At 46.6% G+C, this 24,300-nt stretch overlaps 1 protein-coding gene across 7 annotated transcripts in view; it reads left to right on the top strand.

The window, feature by feature from the left end:
- Positions 1–40: 40 nt before the first annotated feature.
- The window catches only part of RIN2 (Ras and Rab interactor 2), a 65,495-nt gene continuing 41,235 nt past the window's right edge, over positions 41–24,300 (top strand). The window contains exons 1-2 of one of the 7 annotated variants that reach the window (XM_039569965.1): positions 41–2,425; positions 7,178–7,464. The gene's annotated coding sequence lies outside the window, so the exon portion shown is untranslated. Of the gene's footprint in view, positions 7,465–8,059; positions 8,153–8,891; positions 9,040–13,262; positions 13,428–24,300 lie in introns of those variants that run through there. The other 6 variants (XM_039569963.1, XM_039569968.1, XM_039569971.1 and 3 more) reach the window with 6 other exon arrangements.

Genomic DNA, 24,300 nt, shown 5'->3' with positions numbered 1-24,300 from the left:
TTTATCAATAAAAATATCCTCTCTTTGTACTAACTTAACACTTCAGGGTGTGCTTGGACATAGGAGTAGAGCACCCCTGTGGGTTCCAATCCCAATTATTTATTAATTTTTGGCTTAATTTTGAGAGTACTCCATACCCCTTGTTTGACCTGAACATTGGATATGGGAGCAAAGAAAGAAGAAAAGAGAGCTTTTTTTTATACTTTGTATTACCTGTGCCACTGCATGTGTGTTTGCTGTGAAACACAGCAGTTCCTTTAGAAGTCATCCAGGACATGTAGGAATCTGTGCAGAAACAAACACTCTGGGAATTTTATTTGTTATTATATGAAGAGTCAAATAATGCTTTTTTACAGCAGCACAGATCTGAAATTACTGGACTGGCGTTAGTTAATCTCTTCTAGCATAGGGAAGTGGGAGCTGACTGTCACTCTCCCAGCTGGAGCAATCCGTGCCTGTGCCTGCTTCAGCCACTGACAGCCGTGGTGGTGAGAGCCAGTCCTCCCTCCGAAGCAGTTCCTGGAGTAAAGTTTTCAGTAATGCTTGGAATAATAATGAGGGGGCGGGCAGCTTCCCTTACAGAGCAAAGCACTTGTGGGCAGGGCTGGTCAGAAGCCCGCGCTTTGAGAGAGGGAAATGCTTGTGCTGCTTTTCTACTCTGCATCAGCTGGGGAGCTGCAGTGTCCCCCCCCAGCTCAGCCTGCCGGGGTGACAGGATGCTTCTTCCTCCTCCCTCATCCCATGGGACACTTCAGCTGACCCTCCTCCCGCTGTACGCTCCCTGAAGGAAGAGCTTGAGATCCTGGAATGTAATTGGGCCTGGCTGCCTCCCCTTGAGCCCCTTTGACTTGTGTCTTTGTAACAGCCGCTGATGAAAGGATCTGTTCGGTCTGAAGCACCCGCCGTGTCTGCAAGAAGCAGTGCTGTGTCTTAGGCAGGTTGTTTACACATCCACAGCTCATTCCAGGTACAGAAGAGTCCTGCAGTGCAGAAAAGGAACACCTGCTGATCCTACACCTCTGTCCACGAGCACAGTGGGGGGGATGAGGTGCAGCTTTTGATGTTAATGCAGGAAATGTCTTTGATCAGTGCCAGCCCAGCAGTTGTCTTGAAAATATTTTCCACTGGTGGGATTGTTTGCTTTCCATCCCTGTGTGCTTGCAACCCAAAGCATATGTTGGAATCCATACAGATGCTCCATCTCTGTAGATACTTCCCCATGACTGGTTTTCTGGTTCAAGGATAATCTTGCTTCTCGTCACAATTTGGTGCAGCTCCAGTCGGCTGTTGGACTCAGAAGATACTCTCACTTCCTACCCCCTGCCACGGTGATATGCCAAATATGCATATTTTTTGATTCTGCCTTGTGATTGCTTCACTTTAGAAAATTTTTATGTAGCTTACAGCCTGGAAAGTTAGAAATTGGTTTTCAGAGATTGGGCAAGTAACTGACTTTCTAAACCACTTTCATTAAAATTAGGAAAATCAGAGTGTGAAGACAAGCCACCATTGCTTTCACTGGAGTGGACATGGATGAATATGTATTCATATTCACATATTCACTTTTGCTTTTGTAGAAGCTTGTTTCTGTGTTGCCTTCACAGTTATTCTACAACCATCACAAACCCTGACTAAGCAAAGATGTGAATTCTCAGTGCAGAACAAAAAAATTGAAGGATCAGAGCAAAAGTACAAACTGGTTAAAAAGAAACTAAGCCTCCTCTCCCACATGACCATCTTAAATATGCAAAACTAGAGCACAGATCCTGGGTATTTTCCCCTTTGGAGGTCACTTCTAGCTTGCTTTACAGAAGCCTGACTTGTGTCTTTGCCACCCCAGAAGTTACTTGCTTTGAAATAATACTTGCAGAGGAAAGAGATCTGTTCCCTGTAAATTCCAGATAACAATCTCCCTCCAGGCTGTGCCTACTTGATTTTGACCTGTTTATTCCAACAGAAAGAGTGTGTGCATGCTGAGCAGGACGTCGCGGGGCTGCTTGGCATCCCAAAGCAATGGGGTTTTGCACTGCAGGAAGGCTGGGGCATTTCCGTACAGCTCTCGTGCACACATCCCAGCTCCAGGTGAGACTTCCTACCTGAGGCTTCTCCCCATCCTTGCACGGGCATGCTAGGACATGGACATCCTAGACAGGTTAACCACACCCTGGAAAACAAGGGCTTAATCGTTAGAGCTTTTAGTGCCAAAGTAAAATTGCTCTGCTGCCTAAAACTGGGCAGCCTCCGGGTTGCTGCTGGGCTGCACAGCTCCTGAAGCGCAGCTTCCAGTCAGCCTGTGGCGCTGGGAGGTGGATGCACTCGGGGAGTCCCAAGCACGCTGTGCTTGCTGGAACGCTGAAGCAGAGGCAGCGTGTGGCCATGCCTTGGGAGGGCAGTGTGGAGACACGGGACTTGGGATGAGCTGCAGGTATGTTGGTTTTGCGTGGTTTTCCTCCCTGCTGCAATGGTGATCAGCCCTCTGGGCACAGCTGAGCATGTGCCCACTTCCCGTCCAGCTGCCTCGAGCAGGCTGCAGCATTCAGAGAGGAGGAGGAGGCTGATCTTCAGCCTCTGGCTGTGGGGAACAAACAGCGCTCTCTTCACAGTGCCAAGCAAATCGCTAGAGAAGAGGAGTAGCACAGAATAAACAAAAACAATTGAATATACCACAGCCTGGAGAGAGCAGGTGCAGTGAAACCGCTTCAGACTGTGCACACAAGAAGATTTTACAAGTGAGCCTTTAAAGAATAACTGGGGAAAAGGAAAAGTGGCATAATTAATGTATCAGCTGCCGTGCAAATGTCTCAAACAAGTAACATTTTAAAGAGAGAGCTCTGCTTTGTGTGTGAACTTAAATCAACACTTGTCCTGCCTGAAATTCTTTTGTGCTGACTGCAGGGAGAGCTTGGATTTTAGAAGTGGGTTTTCTAATGTTGCAGAGCAATGCCATCTAGGGCATAGAGCCTTACAGTTATTCGTAACAGGAATGCTATCCATCCTTAGTGACAGAGCTTCCTGGATTGAATATTTATAACTGGTTCATCACATCTGCATTAGGCCTGTTGAAATTTGCTCATTTTCAATATCTGCTTCCAGTTTTCTGGACTATGCTCAGTGTCAGGTATTAATGGATTGCTTTGTCTCAACTGGAACATAATGAATTTCTGGATATACCTTATTTCTTCCTTAAATCCTCTTGGCAGCTTTCATCCATGCAGCACAGCAGGGATTATCGATGGTCTCTCTAATCTTCAGCTACTCAAGGAATCTGCTATGGCTGTGATTAGAGCCACAGTACACTTGGGCAGTAGATTAAAATATTAAATCTAACAGGCCAGATCTTGTCATCCTCACTCAAAGCTACTTACTGTATTGTTGAGGCTCCCTGTTCAAACCAAGCTGCCTGTAGAGTAGTGGTGTGCGTTAGCTGAACACACCCCAACAACCTGGCCCGGTCACAGCTCTGTCCTCACTCCTGGGTGATGCAGCTCTCTCCAGGCTGAAGATGAAGTGCCAAATACAAGGTAACAATCTGCTGGGTTGAGTGGAGGTCTGTGGCAGTAATGACTTACGAACCTGGACTCATGGTCCAGGTTCATTTTTTTATGTACCATCTCTTCCTCTTGCTTCCTGCTATTTGAACTCATGATGCTTGGCCTTTCTCGAGAATGGTTGCAGTATTCAGTGGCACTTTGGACAAATACTGTTTGCCTCTGCAATGGGTTTTGTTCTGTGTACACGAATTTGCTCCCCAGTAGAGAATAGCAAGTGCTTTAGCTCTCAAACCAATCTCAGGACATTCTTCAAACTCCCAAGGCTGCACACCAGGTTCTAGACCAGCCAGCTTCTCCCTGCCTCTGTGAGAGTTACATTTGCAGCTGATCATCCTCAGGTTACTGGTCTTGTATGACTTCGTTGTTTTTACAGGGTGCTCCAAACCGAAAGCAAAATACTTGACTACAACATGAAAGCATACTGGGAAATGTTAGTACTTTCACTAATAAACACAAGAGCTTTCAGTGTAGCTGCAGGAATTCTTTCCCCTCCCTTGGAATAATGGAATTCTTGCTGCTATCTGAGCATAGAGGGGGCCTGATTCTCCTCCAGGTTCGTAGTTCGTTGGTTCCAAGAGGTAATAAAGCAAATGCCTGCTGACACCTCAGAACAGCATTGCCTGTGGGCACTCCAAGTCTGGGGAAGGGTTAGATGTTAAAAGTATTAATTAAGAAGCATAAATTACATGAGTAATTAAATTTTTGTAGGGTCTAGTTAAACAGTGCACTGTTAAAAAAACATGATGCTGAAGTGACAAATAATAGGTTCATCACAGTTCTCCATACTGACCTGTTGTCCCATAAATTGGTATGGTGTATGTCACTCCTCACTGTAACTGGAGATCTGGAGCACAGATGACTTTATTTAGAAAACTATTTTAAAGCCAGGCTACAAACGCTGTCTTTTTCCCTCTTCAGTGTAAAGATAAAAGGATGAATCACAATCATTGCTTTCCTGCAAGTTAAGACAGCTGTGAGAGAAAGACTGGAAATATCAGCCTGGTTTTTTTGAAGGTGATGAGAGCATGCTGGTTTTTGCCAGGACTCCATCCACCCATAATGAAGGCAGAGGCTGGTTTCCTCAGTAGCTGGTACTTCCAAGTCCAAGCTTGGATCAAGTCAAGTCGCTGTGCTTCAGGGGTGGGTGAAAGACAGCAATCAGCGGTGCTGAACTTGGGCGGACAGAGGAAGTCCTTACCCAAACACAGGTCCTACCACTGCTTCTCTCCTACCCACACAGTGCCACCTAAAAAAAGATACGTGCTCAGCAGTGGGATCAGAACATGGCTCTGATCATCCCCAAGTTCCTGAGGATTACTCACAGCTAGTGTCTGGCAGTCATCACCTCCCTTGACAGAGATCTCATCACTACTGCCACATTACTTTGGCTCGGACTGTAGAGAAAGGAATAGCTTTTGGCAGATACACAGCTGGAATGAGCTTTCATTGGCAGCTGGAGGCTCGTTAGTGCGCCTCCCTTCTTGCTCCCTGAGCTAGTGAGGCTGCTGGTGAAGAGATGGATAAGATGCCATAGCCCTCACACCTTCCTTACACGGAGAGGGCAGGATGTGTGTGGTGTTCCTCCGTTGCTCTGACTCTGCAGGGGCTTTCTGAGAAACCTGGACTTCTGGTGCACACCTTCTTTGGGAGCTGAGATGTCCAAGCCTTCGCACATCCCTGTATGGATGCACATTTTGTGTGAATACTGTTGTCAAAAAAATTCTTGAAATTAAAAGAGAGGGAAGGTAAAAAGTAAGTGCTGCTGAGCTGGAAATGGAGTTATGCGGCTTTTCCACTTACTCATTTCCTGGCTGCTGAGGAGGCTTAGCTGTTGTCAGCTCTCTCATCAGAACTCCACCATGGAGATCCGTATTGATGTGAAGGAGTGCTGGAAAGCTGTTGGCCAGATCTACCTTCATGGGACAGGGCTGAGAGAAAGGGAGGAGGTGGAACAAGGAGAGATTCTGCCTCACTGTGCATTGCAGAGCACGGAACAACTCAGGATCCCGATTCTAGCCCAGCTACAAAAAACTAGTCTTGCAGAAAAACTAGTTGGCTCAGTTCTGTGGGGTTTTGTTCACTGGTTGGTTAGCGGGGGTTTTTGGTGGCTTATTTTCTTTGCATATGTGTAATTATGTTCCCTCTGATCACTGTATGAAAAAGTAATTAGGAAAACTAAACAAAACATCTCAGTCTGTTTTGCTCTTAAGCAGCTTTTGCTGTGCCTCGTGCATGCAGTTTGATTCCCATCTCCCTCCTCCCTTGCTATAAGGAACAGCTGAGTGCAAATCAGAACAAGAAATCCAGCTCAAAGCTGCAAGTATAATACACATAATGCTGCCAAGGGTAAGATTTGGAATGTACTGAAGTAATCACTGTCACATGCTATAAAATGAAACACACATCATGTTTTCAGGTGAGAACAGGTCACTCTGAAGTCATTGGTGGACATCACCTGGCTGCAGAGGCTGGGGTGGGTGCACTTCCACAGCTGGGAGATGGCACAGTTGCTCCTGTGGCGCAGCAGCAATGTGTTCAGCTCACAGGAGAGAGATGCAAGCAACTCCTCTGTCTTTTCCTGTGCTGCAGTTTCTCTTCTCACTCCCACAGAGCTCACAGCAGTGTGACAGACGTCTAGGGCAGGAGCCAGTGCAAGAGGAGAGTGTCTTGACGCTGGAATCTTGGCTACCGTAAGAGAAGCTAGCCAAAGGAATTAACAGTTTCTGCTCCTTGCTGCAGCTGCCACGGTGTGACAAGAGATAAGCAAGTCTGTATTCCATCCCCGTGGTATCTACTCGGGACACTGGAGATCCATGCTCATAACACGCTTTGTACTCGGGATGTGATTTTTATAGCTAAAGTACACGCTGCCATGGCCCAGTCACATCCAAATTCCATGAGAAAACTTCCCTCGCCTCTCCATGGCTTATAACACAGCAGAGCAGCAGCTTGGGGAAGACTGTATGCCAGTCTTGTCCAGACTAGTCAGGTGCTCAGGGGCATCCCACCTTGAATCCTTCCGCCTACACATTGGTCTCTGACCCGCATCCGTATGATGAGAAATACAGCCCAGCTGTTCAGGGCTTGGGAAAAACTGCTGTTCTGCAGGCTTACTGTATGTATAGAAAACCGTGCCAAGCCCATCTCACAGCTGGATTTGAGGGGAGGGGTCTCAGTCAGGGATAAATAAGAAACACAAGCCATGAAACTTGATGCCATATCTCAGATTCTTCAAAGGCTGTACCAGGCAAAGGCTTTTCCAGTGAATTTTTTCCAGTTCTTAGAGCTCAGTTCTGCTCCAGTTTGGCAGGGCTGGGTACGTCCTAACTTGCCTCTTGTTTACTGCCTTTTCTGCTCCTGTTTTCATCTGTGGCTGGCAGTTCACCTCACTGCTCCCAAATGTTTGGGCGGGGAGGCAGGGGCGGGGGGTAGTGGTGTCTTCCCCTCTCTCTGTAAGGGTAGCCAAGGGCTCTGATGGCTTTGCCAAACCAGGCACCGCAAGACTGGACTTCAGTTCCATCTTCTAGGCTCCTGAATAAACACCAGCAGCTCCCATTGGACTGAAAAGTCAGTCACAATACAGCTTGTGATGAATGCATTTTAATGTCTGTACGGTGTTCATGCAGGTGGAGCCATTGCCAGAGGCCCTGGAGACGCCTTGTAGAACTCATCACTGCTGCCACAGCTGGCAAGCAGGATTGCTCCAGCTCACGCCAGCGAAGTCTCACACCTCGGTCAAAAGGCAGCTATAGACTGGGGGGAAGCTGCCGCAACAGGAGCTGCTCAGCGGGACTAAGCCAGGGCTCTTAGGCCTGAGGATAAATGGGAGCTTTCATGGAAGCCATGGATTAATATAAATATCACCTTCTTGGACATGAGACAGCATTCCTTCATCCTGCCTTCTAAAAGCTAGGTAAGAATCCACCTTTCGTTTTAATGGTCTCGATTTTGGAATTGCTTATACCCCCTTTAAGCAGATTTTGCTGCTGCGGCATGTCTTTGAACGTGTTTGTAACCAGGCTTGACACGTCAGCTGCTCCTCACTGTGGTCACTGGCATTCTTAATGGGCACTGCTGGCAGCTGCCAGAATGGAAGGGAAATGTTGCTCTCATTGTTCTGTTACTGAAATAACTTGCACTGAAATACATCCTGGAATGAGCTGTGGAAAATGCACAGCCTAACGGCACCGATGCTGTGAATGATCTTAACCGCTTCGTTGGCCCAAGTCTGCGGAGAACTGCGCCCATCGCACGGGTCCTGGCGACTTGGAGATGTCTGTGAGGCCACCCCGCCCCCCGGGCAGGTGACGGCGCGCTGAGGCCCGGAGCCCGCCCGGCTCCGTGCTCGCGGTGCCCCCGCTGCCCTCACGGGCTCTGCCCGGCCCGGCCGGGGGCGGAGCGCGGCCCGCGAGCGGCGCATGCGCAGGCGGCGGCGGCCCCGGGGGCAGCGGCGCGGGGGCAGCGGAGCGGCGGCGCAGAGCCGGCCCCTCCCCGCGCCTCCGCCCGGCCCGGCCGGCCGGGGCGGCTCCGACTGCGCTGCCCGGCGCTGCCGCCGACGCGCGGGAGGCGAGGTGAGGCGAAGCGAGGCGAGGCGAGGTGAGGTGAGGCGAAGCGAGGGAGGGAGGGGCGGGCGGTGGGCGGTGCGGGGGTCGCGGCCGTTCGTGGGGCTCGCGGCGCCCGATCGAAACCGCCCCCGCGAAAGCGCCGCGGGAGCGGGCGGGCCGGGCCCAGCCGAGCCTCGGCGGCCGCCGGTGCCGCGGGGCAGCGTTGTCCCCGCCTCGGTCGCAGCCGGTGCTCTCACCTACGACCCCTTTACCCGCCAAGGGCGACCGGATCGGTTCGGTCCCCGCGGGCCCCGGGCTGGGGACCCTGCTGGTGTCCGTCCCGCCACCTCCCAGTCCCCTCCGGTGCCACGGAGTCGCGACGGGAGCGCGGTGCGGTGCGAGCCCGTAGCGCGGCCGCGGCCCTGGCACTGCTGCGGCAGCGCACGCCGTGGTCCGGAGTCCAGCCCCTGCTCCACGGGGAGCCCTCGGTCCGGGCATCCGCTCCCTTTGCTGGCTGGAACAGGGGCTCCTGGGGCCTAAAAGGCGGGGATGCAGTGTATGTCTTGCTGCATGCTCTTCTGAAGTATTTCCGTGTGCGAATTATGGCAAAAGGTTCTTTTAGATCACGCAGGTGTGGTTTGGTAGATGTAGAAGAGCAGACGGTGTATTTTCCTCTGTGAACTCGTCTTCTCACCTTTTCGGGGTTCTCACCTCTCATTTGTTTTATTTGCTGATTTCCCAAAGTGTAACTCTTAAGCCCTATTAAGTAAGGAACGTCTTCATGTGCCTTTGCCAGCCCAGCTGAGCTGATGGGGAGTGAGCAGAACAAAATTTCCGCCAGGTATTTGCGTGACAGCAGAAGCCGCGGGGCTTAACAGGACAGTGCTGGCCGGAGCCCTTTCCCTCAGAGGATGGCTTGGGGTGACAGCTGAGGGACTGGTCGGGTGAGTGGAGTTGATTGTACCTGCAGAGGTGTGTCTGTGTGTGCTGGGTGGGGGCTGGAAGGCCGATGGGGCCGTGCTCGGAAAGGCAAGGACTCAACAGCCGTGACTCTGCTGCTCCACAGCAGCTGTGTCTTCGATTCAGCTGAGTCTGCGCTGGTTCCACGAGTAATTCTGTGTTTTGTTGTGGTAAAAGTATGCCAGTATAGCCATGGAACTAAGCCCTTGACTTTCCTCAGGGCAGATCTATATTAAGGTTCATTAGTTTTAGCTCTGTTTAGCTCCAAAAATACCAGTTGCTTACTTGGGGCTTGACTATTTAATTAGATCAGCAGGAGGAAGTGGGATGAAGCTATGCTGGCCAGGGGTCTGTTGGCCGCCAGTAGTGCTGGCACAGCTGGATAGGGTGTGTTGGGGGGCTCTTGTGGGTGACTGTGGTAGATCACTCTGTCACCCTGTTGCGCTCCCAGCCAGCTCAGTGTCTCTCACTCCACCTCTAGGAGAATGGTTGTGCTGTCTGTGTGAAACTCTGCTCCAGTGTCCCCTCCTTCCACCATTGATGAGGCATTTGGTGAGTGAACAGCTGGACAGGTGTTCTGGTGTGTGGCTGACAGGACCAGGAGAGGTGGCTCCTGTTGCTCTTGATGTAGAAGAAGACTAGCTCTTCTACTTAGCTATCAGGGCATTCCTGCGTTGTTTTTAAAGCTAGTTCAAGCAGTAGTTACTGAGAGACTGAATGAACAGTAGGGTGACTGAATTTTTTTCAGAAGGGACCTACTGCTTTAAAAAAGAGAAGAACAGTGCTGTTACTGTAGCAGTTAGAGAGCTGCTGTTATGTAGGAGAATAATGCGGCTGTCACATTGCAGCGATAAGTGAGGTAATTCATCTCCCATCGGCAGCAGGGGATTGATGGAGTACTGTATCAAGTAGATACGGACTCAGTTCTTTTCTTAATACCTCACTGAACCCCAGCCACAGTTTATTGGCCCTGTAGGATCACTGAGAGGCTCTGTGTCGGGAGGAGAAAGGGGGTGAACAGCAAAATCGTGCTCTTAGCTTGCAGGCATGGTGACTTCAAACATTAGTGGAGCAACATACAGAAAACTGGTTCTGTGATCAAATGTATTGCAGGCTCTGTGGTTGTGCAGGACTTGCCTGTGGCTGTAATAAATACTTGGCATACCATACAGATCTCAAGAGTAAGAGGTTTAAGAGTAAGAGAGTAAGAGGCTTTACGTACCTCTAATGTGCAGTTGGAGGTTTATCGAGATGTGTCTCAAAAAACCCTCTGAAGCTCCTCAATGAAGAGTTGCTGTGGTGAGAATGCTAAGTAGAGTCAAGCATGCCAGTTACCATTTGTTTTGTTTCGGTCACTTATCATTCGATTGGTAATTCCTATCAGGAGAGGGGTTGGAAGTGTAACTGAATATTTCATGCCCTGTGTTAAATCGAATCATTGTGTAGCAAAACACAGAGGTGTCGTAGTATGAATTGGATGGATATGAGGGTCTAGTTTTCCAATATATGTCTTAGTTCAGAACACTGAAAATAAATTATTCCTGACACATAAAATGCTACATCAGGACACTTAATGCAACACGCTTATCCCATGCCTTCTCATGGAGCATGTTACTGGCAGCTAGAAAGGAGGTCGTGTCTGCTTCTTAGCGTTTGTGGTGCTTGTGATGCAGAGTAGGACTCCTGTGGACATTACTGGTACCTGATATTCTACCACCTGCAGTTACCCAGTGCTGAGGTGCTCTGGTTTACCTTACCATACATGTTCAGGAGTCCTGAGCATTTGCAGCTAGAGCAGGACAAGGAGAAAGAGCTGGCAGGGGCATGGAATTTTCTTTGTCTCAGCTGCTGTGATCCATGACAGGGTTTGTTTGTGGAAGGGCAGCTGCTGCTGCTTTGCATTCTTGGCTGTCGAGTCTGAAGTGTGTAAGTGGTTGTGGTCTGGGCCCTGTGTGATCCTTACCTGGCAGGTAAGATTACCTGCTGTGCTATAACCCAGCCTGTGTTAATTTGGCTTTGAGGACCTTTTTGTAGATGGACCACAACAAACACATACGGTTCTTTCTCTGCCTCCTTGTTCCTTTCCACAAGGCTGCCACAGAAATGAGAGGTGGTGAAGGACCTGCCAGGCATCACAGCAGTCCAGGGCTGCCTCCGTGCTGGACATTCTGCCCCAAAAAGCATCCCCTGTCTCAGCTGATGATGTGATTGGCAAGACAGACAGAGGTCTGTGCAGTGTGGAAACACAGGTCCTTTTCTCATGCGGGTGTTGTGCTGCTGGGAAAAGTGTGTGTAAAGTGCACGCTGCTGCTCTGTGCCCGAGCAGGCAGGGGGAGAGTCTTGGCATGGAAGTGTTCCCAGCTGCCTGTTTCAGCTGATGGTTGCTGCCTGAAGTTTTCAGCCAAAACAAAAAGCATAGTAATGTAGCATAGCATTCCCAGGTTGTCTCGTGCTTGTGAAGTCCATTCTTTGTGAGGATCATTCTTTAGTCGAAGAAGGGTGGGCCTAGTTCTCCTCTGTTGACAGTAAGTTTTATGCTTTTTTGACTTCAGGGGAGTTGCTTCTGAACTTATGCTGTTGTGAATGCTGAATCAGGCCCAAGAGCTTGATTTTATCCTTGTAACTTTTGGTTGCCTAATGTAGATCTTATGAGCCTGCAATACACAGAACCCATTGTTTACTTTTTTAAGTAAAATTGAAAATTTTGCAGGATGGCTAAAGCCATATTTCTGCCTTGGGATCAGCAGAGAGAAACTATACATAACGGAAAAGAAATTGTGGAGCTGCAGTCACATTCTGTCAGTAGGTTCATTCTGGTTTTTTGGAAATGCTGATCTAAACAATTAGCTCAGTTGAAAATTGTTGTGCGTTAATGCTGTACTGTTCCCTTTGGAGCTGGTAAGGATTCTGCCATCCGCATGAATATGGGAGAGGAGCATGAAGATCTCCCCATGGTAGAGTGAAAGTAGCAAAAGGAAGTTACTGGAGTCCTAGCAGTCCTCTGGCAGGAATAACAGTGTTTTGTGGTATGTAATCATCATATACTGTTTGGAATTAGTGCACCCATTTGTGCTGGGTGTTGTGTGAGAAGACAGCTAATGATGCTGCACCAGGGAGGATTCTGGTCTGTGAAGGCTGCCTATAACGGGAGGGTAGGATGAGAAAAGGGAAATGCATTTTTCCTCCTGATCTGGGAACGGGGTTTTGCAAGACAGCCTTGTAAATGAATGTTCTTGGAAGATGTCTTATCTGTAACTTGTCTTTGAAGAGTAAAAGCCCTGCTTTGCACGTAAGCAGGTGTTGTCTTTCTGAGTTCTGAAAAGTCTGAAAACACTGGATCGTTTTGTGTGGTATTCAGAATCTAAAGGACAGATCTTTTGCTGCAAGTTGCTGTTGCTCCATTACAACCGGCAGAGCACTGCAGATTGACTCTGGTGAGAGATGTTAAGTCACCTCCCCAGCCTCATGTACACCTGCTTAGAGGCAGATGCAACTCTTTCCTGAGGTACTTTTCTCAAAAAAACACCCCCAAACGATCCTTTTTCCTCACTCCACCAGCTCCAGAATGTGAACGTCGTCTGGCCAGATGCCCAGGACTAAATACAGTGCTCTAAACAAGGTCTCACAAGTGGCTTGTACGGGAAAAGAAGAAAATCCACAATAGCCAGATACTTTTTTGACTTTTAAAGGGTTCTTTTGCACTTTTTTTTTTGCATCAAAAGTGATGCTTTTGTCTTCCAGTTTATATTTGCTGAATACAAATCTGTGCTTTCCAGGAATTAACTCCAGGGCTCTTCAATGCTGACTTTGTTGAAGCATACATCCTTGCGACATGAAAATAACCCAAAACCTTACTGGTTTTGCTTTCGTGCATGATGTGTGCTGCATATGCTGACATTCCCCTTCTTAACTTGACTGTGGATCTGTAGCCTTGTCTTCCTCTAAATCCTTTGCTTAATATTTTCTCCTAATGGATGATGATTTTTGAGCATATGCCAAGACATGTCTTTAAATGCGTTTGAGAGCGAATGTGTGGAAAGAGAGGGGAACATTGACTTGACTCCCTGGGTCAGGTGAGGACTTGGAGCTGTGGAGCAGATGGGGATGGCAGAAGGCAGGTCTGAGTGAGTGGTCAGAGCAGCCCAGGGAGGCAGTGCCCAGAGAAATTCTGTTTACAAGTACCCTCTTTTATCTTGCTGCCCTGCAGGTGCCTGGTCAGGTGCTCAGTGCAAAAGCCAGATGCTGTGGCACGAGGGGTTTCTGCTGTGTGGAGCAGTGGACAGAATTCCCAGCTGTTGTGTTCCAGTCCAACCTGTGTGCCTGAGCCAGTGTGGCAAGGTGCTGCCGTGTACTCCAGCTTTTTGCTGGTTCTGTAAGTGAGCCTTGTGATAATTCTAACTTGGGAATTAAAGAAGGCCTGTACTGAGGCCTGGGGATGCCTGCTACCAGTTTTGGATCTGCTTGTGTGGGAAACTGCTCACCACCTTTTGCAAAGAAGTTAAGTTTTTAAACTGTTGTTTTGGTTCGTTTTTTTTTAATGCAGCCACAAACCAAAACCATAACCTTCACAAAAATAAACATGCATCCTTGTGCCAGCTGCGGCCTTGGCATGCTTTATGCTGCATAACTTGCTGAGACTGTAATTTCTTAGGAAAGCAGTTAGATATTGGCAACTATGAAATGTCAGCCCTCAGTAAATGTTGTAACAAGCTGTTTTAGCTACAGCTGCGGATTTAAAAAAGAATAATTTACTCACAGTGTTCTTGGTAGTTAATGCAAGAATAAAAATCAGACTTTGGACACACTGAATAGCTTGGGAGAAGGAAGCAGGGTTCTTGTGGTGTGTTTGCTAAGGGCCACAACTGTCTGGATGCATGACTGGGAACCTTTAGGGTGCTCTAGGTTATTTAAGTTGTATATGCACCTGTGCCACAGCATATCCCTAAATTTTTACTTAGGTTTTACTAGGTCTATCTAGAGACAGCTGTTGAAATGATGGTTGTTTCGGAAGTTTATGAGAATTCAGTTTTGGGAGGTGTGAGTAGAAAATGTGCTGGTAGCTTGAACTTGATTGACTTAAATCATAAGTGCAGTAAAACTCATCCTGAAGTGTTGCTCTGAATGTGTGTTAGAGCTGGGAATTGCTGCTGAAGCCTCTGTAAACTGCTTTTAGGTAACTGGAGTTTTAGAAAATGATCTTTGAGGAGTTGGGTAGAAAGGCTCAGTTCTAACTTGAATTGGGATTCTTCATTTATGTAGTATGTCCTCTGCAAACTGTATTGCTTGGCATTTTTAGCAGAGGAAAAAATGAGTTCACCATCAAGCGAGCAACCATCTTTCCTTTGGATAGTTCAAAGTTTCTATTTAGTGGTTCCATAAAAATTCTTGAATTGTGTTTGTTGCACTGATAGATGCACAGCTCCTTCACTTTGGCAGGAATCCCTACGAAGATATTCTCAGCATCTGTTTTGCAGTATGTCCCTTTAAATGTTTAACTTTATTGCAATTTTTTTGCTGGAAGGTATGATCTGCCAAAGTCAATATTTGGTTTTTTATAATGCAGGTTCATTTTTTGATGTCTATATGAAAAATATTATTTCATCCCTTGGTATTTCATGAATGACTGAGCATATGTTAGCTATCACGTACAGTGATACATCATGACAGCTATGGTGTATTTCCCTGTGGTTTACAACAGCTCTGGAAGCCTGAGAAGTGTTTTAGCTGGATCCTGTGTGATTGATCCTTGCTGGAGTGGGGTACTCCCATGTGCACAGCCTCTTGGCAGACACTTGGGGCGTCTTCCTGGGCTGCTGGTGGCCTTCTGTTTGCCATGTTGTAGAGAACCACTACTTTCACTACTCCACAGTGAGCTGGAGGAGGCAGCTGCTTTTCTTTCCTTTTTTAGTATGGCACTCTGAGAGCTACGTCTAAATTCAACCTTTTAATCGAGGTTTATTTCAGGGCAAGGAGTGCATAACACTGGCAGTTCCACTGATGCTCTGTGTGTTGCTTCTCATTGTTTGATGTGTTCTAAGTACATGCAGTGGGTGAGAGTTGTTTTTCAGTAGTTACTATCGATATTCTAATCGTGGCTAGAAGAGTATTAGTTTGCCTAATTTCAATAGTGTTCCTGGCAGGCTTTTGGCTGCATCACTGGAGTACAGAATGTAAAACTAAGGAAGTCTTGGGCCTTGGGATTAGCTGGGTTGTATGTTTAACTGGGGATTGCTGGATTGAGACCCTAACTTGAAGGCAGTGAATTAAAGAAAGTAGTCTTAATATCAGGACGTTGTTTCATGCCACCTTTTCCTTCACAAAGGCATGTGTTCATCAGTTTGGCTAAAGCTGCCACTAGGAGGCAATGCACCAGTCGTGATGGGAAGACTCCTTGGGTTTTTGGTTTTGGGCCTTCCAGTTCCCACGTGCGGGTGGATGTTGTGTTCCCTGCACAGGTCTGTCCCTGGGGATATTTCCTTTGCTGCGTGGGATTGGATTGTAACGCTGGTTACAGGCATTTGCCCTGTATCGAGGCAGAGCATGCCCTTGGGCCCGACAGAATGGCAAGACAGCCTGTATTTTGCTAGGGGAAATCTTCATTTGGAAGATTTTACTGAAACCTGGTGCATTAGAAGGACAAGAAATTTAAGAAAGGTAGGTCGTAGGTTCAGCTAATTTGCTAGCAAGCTTTCCATCCAGCAAGGTGTTTATATTTCTTATTTTAGCTATGGGTGGTCTGTCAGTTTTTCTCTGTTCGTGTTTTTTCTGGTTGATGCATTTTGTTAAAGTAGCACTGATTCAGACCGACAGATCGTGTTTAACTCAGGAAACTAGGGAAAGGTCCAGACAAAGATAAAACATCAGGCCTTGTATGCAAACTCACAGGTTGTGTACATGGTCTCTGACATCCATAGTACACGCCTTTTTGGTCTGAATGTATAAACTCTGAAGAAGAGTAGCTCTTGTAAAGTTTTGGCAAAGTCGATTGTGTGTGATGCCTGCAGCGTGTCTCTTTCAGCATTTTATGGACTCCTTTCCTTCTGCTCGTCCACTGTCTGGGGGCCAGTGCAGAAACCTGGTTGTCAGTGGAAAGGCTTTTGTCTCGAGCTGGCCAGCTTTTAACTGAAGGCAGTATGGTTCTTTTCTTGGCTATTTACACCCACTTGTAGGCTGTGGTCTTTTCCCTGCCTTTCAAATAGTCATTCACCCCAGCAAGACTTACATCTTCTTCTTTCAGATCCAGTTCAGCAAAGCACCTGTGCCATTGAGTCCTTGAGCCTGTGTTGTGAATCTGTAGGCTGAGACCGAATTGCACATAGGATGGTCATCACTTCAAGGTCACATCTTCCAGGGCTGCGTGTAAATGTCTGGGGCAGTTGGCAAAATTGTCATTTCTTAGGGGCAGTTTATCACATTGCAGCCTTGGTGGTCATGGAATGGGAAATTGAATTGCTGCTTTTCCAGGCCTGAGTATGACAGCGTAATTCGTGTATAGGTGTGAAATGTGTTAGTGCAATGTTTCTGTGTGAATTTACTGTGTATTTTAGGAGATTGGAGAAAGGTGCTTTTGTGTGGCAAAGTGCTAAGAGGCATGACAGCTGTTTGAAGGTGGTGCTGGGCTTGGAATCCATTTCTGATCCAGAGATTAACAAGCAGAAATTGCCAAAAATTCACTGAACATGCAGGTTTCAAACAAGTAGCTCCTGCTGCAGAGTTCTACAGTGCTGGTAACACGGTGTTTGCTGTACAAAGAAGCAGTGGTAGGAAGCTTAGGCTGACATTGGCAGAATGGACAGAGCACAAAGAAGAAAGGACGTTCCAGAGTGGAAAGTGATTTACATGTTCTTAAAGCTGGATTACAGTCTGGCTCTCCTTGCATTATGCATTGCCGAATGCTAGATTCCCTAGACGAGAGAGGCACCACTGTAGTTACCTTCTGCAGAACATAACTTTTATTTGAAGGGCAAAAGGGGAAAAAGTTATTCTAGCCCTTCAAGCCTAAGAATAAATGTGGGAAGCATGAGCTGACAGTGGTCAGAGTGGCAGCTGACAGCAGCTGCTGTTAAACTTCGGGCTATAAAGGCAAGTTGAAGGATCTGTGCTCCTGCTTGAACCCTCAGTAGCATTACAGGAAGCCTGGCTGAGTGTAACAGACCCCTGGGCAGGGGAAGGATGGCATGGAAGAGGGGACCAGCACACTTATGCTTTCCTTGTTTTCAAGGGGTACACTGCATCAAATGCCAGCTAATTACTTGGGGAGCAGGGGGTGTTGGCTTCAGCAGGGTCTTTCTGGGCAGCTGCAGTTGTCCTGTGTGCAGGCCTTGGGAGAAATAATGGAATATACTTGATTTCTGTCTCTAGGGGGAAGCTGATGCCAGCTCCTTGCGGGACATTGTTCGTGTTCACCTTCTCTGGTAGGCACTGGAATGGGACTTTACAAGTAGGAGGGGACGCAGGACAGCAGTCCTGGCCGCATGAGGTCATGGTCCGCAAACTCTGGAAGATGTTTGTTTTCTCCTTGATTTGCCTTTTGGTGCTATGGTTTTGAAAACAAAGGCAGATGGACTGGGAGCAAAAAGATTAATTTTAGGGCTGGACTGAGTTCCCCTAGCTCAGTCACAGCAGGTCAAGTTACTCGAGAGATTTGTGACTCCCCAGGGACATGGGTTTGTGTTTGTGCAGGGGATATGTCATAGCTGAGGTACAGAAGACAGTAATGGACTTGTTGGTGTTTATTTTAAGAGCGGTTGATAAACTTGGAAGAGTTTTTTCCATGTTGTTGAATTTATACAAAGAAGCTGTATAAAAATAACTGGCACCAGATGTAGAAGCAATAAACCAATGCCATGTGAAGTCTTGAAATTGTGGTGTGTAACCTAAGAAGTATTTTCACCTATTGGCAGCTTCATTATCGGCAGAATGAGAGTGATGGAATTTATTAGCTGTTAAACAATTTAATTTTTGTTTTTAAAAGGACCGGGTAAATGCGTCTCGCACTATGCTTAGTCCGAGCTCCCCATACACAGTGATTGCCAGTGTTTGTTGCTGGAAGTCATGGGAATCTTTTGGTGCCAGTGTGTCAGCAAGAATTAAACCTAGCCTGTCATCTGACTGCTGCCTTACTTTCTGGGCTTGATTGCATTTGGTTCAGATCCGAAAGAAAAAAAAGTGACACCAACAGACTCTGTCTGACCTGTGTGCTTAACGTTAACCCCCCAGTACAGCAAATATGTGGAGTCACCAGTGTGTTTGGAATGCTCTGCTTTTGGCAGCACTTGGACCCAGTTTCACCGTTTCAACCAGTGAGGCTTACTGTCTTCTAAAAAGCCTATTTCAAAACACACTGTCCCAGGAGAGAGAAAACAAATTGTTTACACAAGCAAACTAACATAGAAGAACTAAACACCCACGCTTCTTTCTTCAGCAGTTCCCCTGCTAGGAGTTTCTATGAACTCATTAATCCAGTGGGTAAGGACAAACTTTTTAGTTCTAATCAAATAGTTCTTGATGTGACTGCTGATGCTGCTGAGGAAGGAAAGTTTGGCTATGATGATATCCCCTATTCAACTGGGGGATCAAAAAGAAGTTAGAGGAGGGAAAAGAGCTCATCCCGAAACCTAGGAAGGACTTTCATTCCTCCTAGTCTGGAAGAAGACAGCCTGGCAGAGGCTTTAAGCGGTTCTCCTTACTGTTAGAGCCAGTCGGTGCTGTGGCATCAATTCCTCCCTCTTTATCTATGGGCCATATATGTCCTGGCCTTTCGAGGGACTGGAGGAAAGAAGCAGATAGGGGCCTTATTAGGGTGTGGTGATCTTGGTCCACCTTCTTAAATACAAGTGTGATGGAAGAAGGGGAAGGGATGAGAAGGCTGCTCAAACCTGCATAAAGTGGAGGTGTGGAACGTGCATGGTGTCCACCTTACAGTGGAAGGTGTCCTTGCCCGTGGCGGGGCGATTGGAGCTAAATGACCTTTAGGGCCCCTTCCAACCTAAACTGTTCTGTGATTCTTCTATGAATATGAAATCCTGTCTGTCCAGGATCCTTATGCAGATGGCTTGGGAAGAAGGGGTAGAAAAGGAGAGGACCTTTAGTAGGAAGTAGAAAATAGTGAAAATTGAAAAACAGGAGGATGGATGGATTTGTGGATGGAGACCTTACGGGTACAGGGAAGGAAGCTGGCAGAGTCATGAGGCTTCGTCCCCAGGGGTTCAGCTGCAAGAGTGAAGGCAAGCTGGGTGTAGAGGCTGTGGTAGGGGAGTCTGGGGCTGCTCAGGATAAGGAGTGAGAGGACAGTGCTAGTGAGGATCAACCTGATGGGAAAAGGGAAGAGGGTTGGGACAAGCAGCAGTAACCTTTGCACTGCTGGTGAATTTACAAGTCAGCTGTGACAGAAGGTGATGGGGTTATCGGAGGGAAGAGTAGCAGGGAGAAGTCAGAGGGAACAATTGTCTTTGGAAGGAGGATCAAGAAGAGCAGCATGAGGACAGGAAGGGTGACCTGTGCTTACGTGACTTCGAAGTTACACAGACTGGGACCCGAGCCAGGAAGTTTGCTCGAGGCTGACACTGCCAGTCCCATGGTGTGTATGTAAAAAACAGGAAGAGGAGTGGAATTAACTTGAGACAGATATTTCAACAGCTTTCAGCTTTGAATTTCCTGGGTTTCATTGGTGTGTGTCATAACCTTCTTGTTTTCACTACTTAATATTTTTTTTCCGTAAAGAAATGGGATGGAAGAAAAAACATTTAAGACTGTTTATCAGAGTCATATGTTGTGATTGACTTTTCTCTTTTGTTTGGTGAACATATGTATTTAGAAACTAAATTGTAGATTCCAAATATTTGAATACTTGGAACTCCCTCAAAAAGAAAACATCTCCAAGGTGAATCCCTCCACCTCCCCAGTGCCCCAGATAAGCAATAGTTCAGTATGACAAAAAAGAAAACTTAATATTTCAGAGCATAGTTGGTCAAAGTTGTGCATGTATTTTATAGAACAGTCACTCTTTATAACCAGTCTTACAGACCTGATCATTATGAGGCATGTACAAGTGTCTGAAATTATTTTGAGGATTTAAAATGACCTGGTTTTTCCGGATAGGTCAGGTAGGGGCAGTACCATGCATTATGCTCTCTGCAGACTTTGTTCTGAAGAACTGTTACATTGCCCTATTCATGTCTCCCCTCCCCTCTGTCCCCAGTCAGATCCTCAAACAGGCAAGAAATAAAGACTGAAAATTGAGGTTTTCCCTCCAGGATTTGATTTGTGGGTTTGTTTTGATTTTTAACCTCCTAGTAACACAAAATAAGTGTAGGCATTCTGTCTAGGCATTCCATCTCCTATGATGTGTATATGGCACAGCGGACAGGACAGTGAGAACACTGTGCTTTGGGTTTATCCTGCTTGCTGTGTTGGCACACTAGTGCAGCAGTGAACTGGCACACTTCCATGGCTCAGTCTGCTTTTTCCAGTCTGTGTAGTCCGAGTGTGGTTCAGGAACAAATGACACACTCCGAGCCCGGTGGTGGCTTTCCCCCTGCATAATACAGGTTAGCAGTGCTGTGCTGTGGTGGTGCAGAAGGTGTCAAGTCCCTAGTGGGGCTAACCCAGTTCCAAGCCCGTCTCCACAGCCGAGACAAGCCATGATGCAAGCTTTCTGCAGTGAGCAGCTTACCTGTTCGTTGCCAGTGGGTCCGAGCTGGGCTAGGGCAGTGAAAACTCTGCTGTAGGCAGAAGTGTTTTGCCATCTGGTGTATTTACATGGGTCATCTTTGTATGGAGAGCAGAGACCTTGGTTTAATTAATGCAAGATTTTCTTGGAGTCTCTTCTGTGCATAAACTAAAACAAATAGATCAAGACATAAGCACTGTCCTTTTAACGTTTTTCTAGTGAAAATACTTTCTTTTGTTCTTTGAGAAGTAAATCTTTTACTTGGTACTCAGCTTCACAGTTTGCTGTTTGTGCACCCTTGAGAGTGGGGAACCACATTGGAAGTGTGCTACAAAAAGTTAGTAGTGAGTGCTGAGTGAATAAAGAAGCAAATTGTCCATCATGACTGATGTCCAGCTGTTTAAAATAAACAAACATGAAGTGCAACCTCAAAAACTCACATGTGATCTTCCTCGTACAGTCTGTTGGATTACATTAACCTCTTGGACAGAAAGCACTAGTGCAAATATAACTCATGGCATGCAAATACAATTGTTATTGAACAGAAAGCAAATCCACGCCCTGCATAGCTGGAGTGCCCTCAGGTTAGTCGCTCGGTGCTGACCTGGCATGATTCAGTATGTGGGATGCTTTGCATCCTTAAACAGGCATCTTGAAAATGGATCCTTTCTAGGTCCAAGAATTTCAGTGGCTTTACACTAGCTGACCCACAGCACTTAGTGTACTTGCTTTAGGAGGCGAAAAATCAGGTTCAATCGCTGTAATTTTTTCCCCATTTGTTTAAACTTGGATAAATGTTTGCATATCACTTACTAGGTGAGCTGACCAGGGTATTTTTAAACATTTTCCAGTGGTCGATAAATAATAGTTCCGGTTTGTTTAGTCGGGTTGTCTCCGTAAAAAACATACATCCAAATTTTTCTTACTCCTGCTGATATGTGGCTCCAGTATTACATTGAATTGTTTGCTCCAAGTTTAGATGTTTTTTCACCCAGTTTGTGTGTGTGTGTGTGATCAGGTATATATCATTTGCTAATATATACAAAGTTAAAAGTCTGATTTATTAATTGTTTAAGCTGATACGATGCTTTTTGACTTTGAGCTTCCTCTTGGGTTATGCAAATGTAGCAATTCCTGTGTGATGAAAAGTCGAAATGGGGTTTGGAGCGGCAGAGGGCTCCCACCACCGTGTGAAACTGAGTAAGAAAAATTCATGCTTTTCCTCTGATATCTTGGTATTGCAAAAGAAGCAAACAAAGGAAAGAAAAGCCGAAACCCCACCAAAAATAAAACCCAACCTCCCCAACACACACTTCCCCATTCCCTGTCCCCCCCCCTGCTTTGTGACATGTTTGCAAAAACCAGAGGTTGGAAGGGACTTCCAGAGTTCAGCTAGTCCAGCCCTCCCTCCGGGCTGATCGGGAGCTCGGGACCTTGTCCTCTCTTCTGGTCACACACCATTCTTTCCTCTGCATATGCCCTGATGACAGTGAGGGGTTCCTGTGGGTCACCCCCATCAATGCAGTGTCAGAAATTGTCACTGCTGTGTGGTTTACTCCTTGAGAAAACCCTCTGACGCAGGGCAGTACTGTTCCCAATTTTCACTGGGAACGGAAACTAATTACACATCAAAGTTCTCACCAAATATGAGGCCCATTTCTTAAATCACGAGAGTGTATTAACTGCTGGTACTTTTTGTCTTAACGGGACCGTGCAGAGGCCGGAGAGGACACATGTGCTTCCTGAAATCCCAAAACATCTTCCTCTTTTAAAGATGATGCCACACTGCTCAGGTTTTTCTCCTTGATACTTGTGAACATAGCATTTGGTTATAAGCCTGAGTTTTTGCGGTCCACAAAATTGCTGTTTCATGTAATATGCTGAAAGTGTGAATAAAGAAGAGGGGGTGAAATTGTACCTATCTTATGCTAACAACTGAACTGACAAGTGTCCCAGATGATTACATCTTGACAGTTTTGATCAAGGAATTAAAATAATAGCCCTTACCATAGACTCTCTGTATTTGACTGCCTTCGCTTACTCGGCTCAGAGGAGGAGCAGCCTGTGTACTGGAAATGAGCAGCTGCTGTCACTGGGAGCTATCCAAAAAAACAAGGTGCCAAGTGTGGTGCATTTCTGGTGATCTGGTTCCTTACTTAATAGCTAAACCATTAGATCAGTGACATAATTTACATATTATCTTCCGAATGTGTCACATGGAAGATGAGCATAAGGTCAACAGCAGAACAAAGAGAGGGTGTTTGTTTCCTGGCTGATCGGTGCCCCGATGCCTCACCCTGTGCTGAAGCTCGAGGCGCACAGCAAATGGCCCTTTCAGCGTTTGTATTCTGTGGTCTCAGGGCGATCGGTACAAGCCTCTAAATGGAGCTTGCAATAACAGCCGAAGGGGCTCCCGATCTTACAGATTCTTCTTGCACACCATTTAGTAGCTGTGCTGAACTCATTCCGGTAATTGTGGCCGTCAGTGGAAATCTTTCTTTGGCATTGGCTGTCTCCTGAACGGCAGTTTACTTTGCAAAACGTTTCATAGGGAATAATGGCATCATTGCTTGCCATTATAAGGGAGTTATTTTCTTACAAGGAGATACCTGTTAAGCATATTGGTGATGCAAGAAACACAACTAGAAAATGCTACTGCGTTAGAATTGAAAGAAGCTATGTTTTGTCATTGTTCAGTGGTGTGCAAACTTATTTAACATTTGAATATTTTTTTTAGTAGTGAAGAGCCTAAAAGATACTTAGGGTTTGAAAAAATTCACAGCTTTTGCAGTTCTTTTAAGATCACTTTTCTATCTCGCAATCCATTTCTCATATTTACTTTTAAGGTCAAACAGCCTTTAGGTCTGTCTGCCTTTTTTCCCCATTTGTGTGTTGCTTTGGGTAAACAAGTGCAATCCTTTTCAATGAATTATGTGAAGAAAAATATATCAAGAGAATTTGTGTTTCCCTAGCTCTGAAAAGAGAATTGCTCTTACTGGAAATCAGCTGAAGCTTTTCTGGAAACACCGAGCAAAATGAGCACAAGCTTTGATGTACATAATACTCTGCCACATCCGAGAAATGTTTTAAGGTGGGACAAGGGGGAGTGGCTTCAAACTGACAGAGAGTAAGTTTAGGTTACATTGGATATTAGGAAGAAATTCTTCCCTGTGAGGGTGGTGAGGCCCTGGCACAGGTTGTCCAGAGAAGCTATGGCTGCCCTGTCCCTGGAAATGTCCAAGGCAAGGTTGGTGCAACCTGGAATAGTGGGAGGTGTCCTTTCCTAGAGCAGGGGGGAGATGGAGACCCTTTTAGATCTCCAACCCAAGCCATTCTGCAATTCTATGATCGTGGAAATATGTGAGCAGATAAAAGTGTTCAGGCTCTCTGAACCATCAGGAAGCCAGGTCTGTTCTTCCGCCTTGCTGCATGGAGGATTGTCACCTCTGGCAGTGGTGTGCTCAGAGCTTTGTTTTGATGCCTCTGTTGGGCCAGGAGGTCAGGGCTAGGACTTGAGCACTGAAACCCTCATCCTGCTCTGGCATTCATGGTACAGGGTTATATTTTAGGCACC

This window comes from Corvus cornix, chromosome 3 (genome assembly GCF_000738735.6).
Source record: "Corvus cornix cornix isolate S_Up_H32 chromosome 3, ASM73873v5, whole genome shotgun sequence".
NCBI classification, from domain to species: domain Eukaryota; kingdom Metazoa; phylum Chordata; class Aves; order Passeriformes; family Corvidae; genus Corvus; species Corvus cornix.
Note: the sequence above shows the minus strand (reverse complement) of the source record. Positions and strands in the feature narration are given on the sequence as shown.